Source organism: Cryptomeria japonica, chromosome 1, assembly GCF_030272615.1.
Source record: "Cryptomeria japonica chromosome 1, Sugi_1.0, whole genome shotgun sequence".
NCBI lineage: Eukaryota > Viridiplantae > Streptophyta > Pinopsida > Cupressales > Cupressaceae > Cryptomeria > Cryptomeria japonica.
This window is the reverse complement of record NC_081405.1, coordinates 58,197,028-58,203,121: the sequence shown is the minus strand read 5'-3', so window position 1 is coordinate 58,203,121 and position 6,094 is coordinate 58,197,028.

Here is a 6,094-nt window from a genome sequence, read left to right as displayed (position 1 = left end):
TTCTCCAAGAAGAATTTGAAGGTACTGACACTGAGGAAGAACCCAAGAAAATGAAAGCAACTAGTAGAGCAGCTAAGCAAGTGAAGGAAGTGCCAAAGGCAACTGTGCCTTTTGATATTTCAACTTACAAGCCTGAGACTACCTTTGAGAGGACAATGAAGACATTAGGAAGAAACAAATTTAATAATGTCAAAGATCATTTTGATTCATTCAAAGAAGATGAAAAGGAATAAATTATTCAACAGGTAATCAATTATTTGTGCCATTATAATATATTACCTCATGATCTTGAAAACATATCTCTAATTCCTTGTATACTATTCTTTTGAATAAATGGGAGGAAGTAATAAAGAAAGAAAAAGAAATCATAGATGATGTATTTGTACAATATTTTCTTGGGTTGTCAAGGATGAGTTGAATGAATTGGTTGATAAGAAGAAAGGTGCAACCTATTGAGACTGAGACTCATCAGATTGCTCGCAATATCAAACACATGGAGGATCTTATACATTACTCTAAGGATGAGCAAGATACTATTGATCAACCTGAAATGGATGAGGAAGAAATTGTGCAAGTTGATGTTGTCTATCCTATCAAGAAGAAGGATGACACTATTGTCCAACGAGTCATACTTGTTGATGAGATTGAGGATGCTATAGATCTATCTGGAGACATTACTACACCAGATATGCAACCACCTGAAATCACTAAATCACAGGTTACTTAAATTGAGAAACTGGCAACTCAACCAGGAATGGATATTCCACCAGAAAAGGAACCACCAGTGAAACCCCAACTACCACTGGTTTCATAGGACATTCAAAAGGAATCTGATGAAAAAGTTGATACATAGATTTCTGGACAGAAAATGGAGAGAGAACAAGAAAAAGAAGAGATTGTTAAGGTAACATCTTTTGAACCGGTAACATCATTAGTTTTATAGCATACTGATGAAGATGATGATGACTCATTAGGCATCTCAGGGCCTATAATTGTTGATAATATGAGTGCATCTAAAATGTTGAAGATTGCAACTATCATGCAATCTAGGGCACATAAGAAGAGTCTAAAAGAACAAAGAATGGAGTTGAAACCATTCAGAATGCTATGGATATTTTGATAAGTCTACTACCAGAAACTGCTACAGGGCATTTGAAAACACCTATTAGCAAACTTGGTCAATTAGTTGTTGATGCATCTAACCAAATTAAGTCCCTAAAAGAAGCAACACAAACTTATGCTGAGAAGAGTTACATGAAGAAGCGTGGACAACAACTTATGAAAGACGTTGATATAGGAAAAATTGCTCTATCTCTTAATAAAGATTTATTAAGAAAAGTTATTGAAACATTAGGGAAATATCTTGCTTCTACTTCTAATGTTTCATTCTTTTATTTTGATATCAATACTAGGCGAACTGAAACAGAGAAAGAGCTAGAGAAGATATGCAATGCATATGTACCACTTCAAGATTCAATTTTTTCTTTTAGCAAATCTGTGGATGATTTGCAAGACAAGTTAGATACCTATGATCTTGAAAAAGAAAAAAGAGTCTGGTCACTAAAGGAATTGAAGAGTCTACTCACATCCCAAGTGGACATACTACAAAGATCCTACAAGAATGCAGAAGCTATTTTGACTACTCCGGAAACATGTACACTTGATTCAATGGAAGAGGCCCATACTCAGATTATGTCTACACTTGAGTTCACTGAGAACTTGCTAGAGACATGGGAACATGCTTTATCTCAGTTGAAAAGAAATTGCACAAACTGATGTTGTTTATCCTATCAAGAGAAAGGATGACACTATTGTCCAACAAGTCATATGTGTTGATGATACTCAGGATACAATTGATCTATCTTGAAACATTATTGTACCAAATATGCAGCCACCTGAGATCACTGACTTACAGGTTACTTCAGTTGAGAAACCAACAAATCAACCAAGAGTGGATATTCCACTAGCTAAGGAACAACCTAAGAAACCCCAATCCCCACCAATTTCACAAAACATCCAGAAGGAATATAATGAAAACATTGATACTCATATTTCTAAACAGGAAACAAAGAAAGGACAAGAGAAAATGATTGTTAAAGTAAGATCTTTTGAACTGGTAAAAACATTAGTCATACAACAAACTGATGAAGATGACGATGACTTATTAGGCATCTCATGGCCTATAATTGTTGATAATATGAGTGCATCTGAAATGATGAAGATTGCACCTGTCATGTAATCTAGAGCACATAAGAAGATAATTAAAGAGAAAAGAATGGAAGCTGACACCATTCAGAATGTTGTAGATATTCTATCAAGTCTACTACCAGAAACTGCTACAAGACATCTGACAACTCCTATTAGCAAACTTGGTCAATTGGTTGTTGATGCATCTAACCAAATTAAGTCACTTGAAGAAGCAGACTTATACTAAGAAGAGTTACAGGAAGAGGCATGGAGAGCAGCTTATGAAATAAATTGATACACATAAACTTGCTCTATCTTTTAATAAAGATTTGTTAAGAAAAGATATTGAAACAGGAGGAAACTATCTTGCATCTACTTCTAATGTTTCATTCTTTTGTTCTGATATCAATAACAGGCAAACTGAAACAAAGAAAGAGCTAGAAAAGATATGCAATGCACATATACCACAACAAAGATTCTATTTTTGCTTTAAGCAAATCTATGGATGATTTGCACAATAGGTTGGATATCTATGATCTTGAGAAAGCAAAAAGACTCTGGTCACTAAAATAATTGAAGAGTCTACTCACATCCCAAGTTGACATATTGCAAAGAGCCTAAAAGAATGCAGAAGCTATTTTAGCTACTCCAGAAACCTATACACTTGATTCCATGGAAGAGTTCCATACATAAATTATGTCTACACTTAAGTACACTGAGAACGTGCTAGAGACATGGAAACATGCCTTATCATAGTTGAAGAGGAACTTTAATGTTATTTTCATGAGACTTGTGTATGCATGAATCTTGATTTAGTTTTTCAAGTTTTTGTATATGTAAAACATTTTGATACAAACTTTTCTATATATATATTACTTTTTCAATTTGGCATTGTCAAAGGGGGAGTAGAAATATGTATGTGTGTTGTGAAAATTTTTGTATGATGTATGTTGTAAGGGGGAGTATATGTATATGTGTATAATTCTTTTTGTAAGCACACTTAGCGGTATTACTAAAAAATTTCTAAGTGTTGCCGTCAATGCAAAAGCGAGAGATTGTTGGCTTGATGATGATTGTAATGATTAAACTTCATCATATGTTGTCACTGATGAAACACATACACACATATATGTTCATATTATCTACCGATGTGACTTCAAAGTTGTCTATATTACAACCGGTATTCTAGAAGTTTATATCCAACCAGTACATGGTGACAATCGATATATACATGGAGACAACTAGTGGATTTGCATAACTTGGCATCAACATGAGGATCCATCGGAGATTATCACAGGAGCATCAAGAATAAACGGTTCATATGTTTAACTCCAATTGTTATTGATTGTTCCAATCAGTATTCATTGATTATGTGATGAGTTATCAGAAGTCGTGATGATTTATCCTTACCAACAAGATTTGGCAGTATTTTTGTGATGAGTTATGATCACTTGACCAGATACACTGCACCTAGGTAATTATGTTATGATTTCTAGAGGCTGACGTGAAATCTAAATGTCTATATATTGACATCACAATGAATTATTTTGTATGAGTGAAAGTGATATGTTATGTGTGAAGGTAGAATTGTTAAGTCACAAAGTATGTTGGTAAAGAAGTGCTAAGTGCGTAGAAGAGGATCTATACAAGAAATTTGTGCTACTACTAGATCATTGTTTTCTAATCACCACAATAGTCAAATCCCCTAACCAGGTAAGCTCTAACAAGCTTCATTATTCAAATCCTCTAACCAGGTGATCCATTAGATTGGAGTCAGAAATCCTCTACTGAGGTTACTCCTTATAGAGTACTACCTTTTATAGGGTATAAATTTTAACCAAGCTTTGGGATCTTTAATAGGATTCGCTCCTAGCAGAGCATTTTGTAGACCCCAACCGGTTAGTTATCTATTACTATAGATAGTTAACTTGTGAGTCCCATCTCACTGTGGTTTTTACCTATTTGGGTTTTCCACGTATAAACACTTGTGTTATGGTGGATGTTCTACCTGTCAGTGTTTAAAGTAGTACTATTTTTTATGTCACTGATTCACCCCCCCCCCCTCTCAGTTTTTTGCAAGTCCATCATCAGCCCCACAGTGGTTTTTCCCTTTACAAGGTTTTCCACATATAAATATTGGTGTTATGGTATTGTTGCTTTATGTGTTGTTTTGTTTATGCACTTTAATTTTATTTTCTGTTAACTGGTTCATAAGCAATAAATTCAGAAATTTATTTACTAGTAGAACAATGATTCACCCCCCCAACCCCCCCCCCCCATCTTAGTGTTATTGGATTCCAACAATTGAGATCAGAGCCTAGTTCCTCAGAAGTTTAACAACTTGAGGAAGATCCAGAACTTGGAATCAATGGCTACCGGTTTGCAACAACAACTTCAACTTGCTCTTGAGGATCTTGATAATGAGCAGGTGGAAAACAATAAATTGAAAAATGAACTGAGGCAAGCCGAAGAAGACATCATTTCATTACAAGGAAAGCTATCAGTTGTTCAAGCTAAGAGGAAGGAACTATGTTATCAACTACAAAATTAGAGTAGTGATGATGAAGATGCCTTGAAAGATAAATGTCAGAAACTCACTCAGGAGAATACTACCTTGAAGAATGAAATGCAAGCCCTAACTATGAGAATGTGCAAGGACATTGTAGAGAGGAAGAAGAATGAAGAAAACCTATCTCAAGCATTGAAAGACAAATCAAATGAATGTAACAGACTGATACATGATAATGACATGTTGAATCTTGAGTTGATTCAATCCCAGAATAATTAACAAGAACTTGAGAGACATATCATAATCATGAGAGATGACTTAGCCACTGGAAATGAGTACAAAGACAAGTTCAAAGACAACTCTACAAGACTTGATAAACTGTTGAAGAGCTAGAGAGATGCTAATGACAAGAGAGGTCTCGGATATGAAGTAGGAGAAAGCTCTGGTATTGCACAACAAAATTAATGATCTGGTTAGAAGTAGAATCATGCTAACAACAGGAACCAAAAATAATTGGTAAGATAGCCTAATGCTCACAAATTCAATGGTATATTCTTTATTTGTAATAAATATGGTCATATAGCAAGTCAGTGTAGAAATAGGAATAATCAGAACAATGTATCATCCATTGGTCTTGGAAATGTCAGATGTCATTCATGTAGTAGAATTGGATATATAGCTAACCAATACAGATTAAAAGGAAATCAAGGAAATCAAGGGTACAACAAAGTAATCCAGAAAAACAATATTGTCTGTTATGCATGCAACAAGATTGGACATATTGCTAAGTATTGTAGGAGTAAGAATCCACTGGTAACTGATGGAAATGCAGATGAGAAAGGAAAGGCAAAGGTTGAAGATATAAGAAAGAAACATGAGAGAAGATGGGTTAGGAAGTTAGATACTCCACTGATAGATCAATCGGTAGAGCCATCAGGTTTTGCACCAGAAGCAAGAACTTCAACCGGTAACTAAGGCACTTTGCCTTAGGGGTAGGAAAAGCATTGAAGATCATGCAAAAACCTTGGATTAGGTTTGAAGTCAGGGAATTTTGAGTATAGATGGATACTTAGGCGATTTCAAGCATTTACTGAAATGTATATGTAGATTATGTGATCCGGTCAGATTCTCCGGTAGCATTTATGATAGTAGAAAATTAGGGTTAATAGTGATAAAAGGGAAAAAGTTAAGCGATTTCTCCACACAACGATCAAGCATTCTGAAGAGCAATTTCTAGAGTATTTCAAGAATCCAAAGGCAATTTGTGGAAGCATCAACATTCGGAAAACATTTCATCATCCGACAAGATCTTAATGTATTTACCATTTTTAGAAACCCTAGATATTTATCATGGCATCATCATCAAATTTCGATACTCCTTTGGTAGTGGAAATTAAG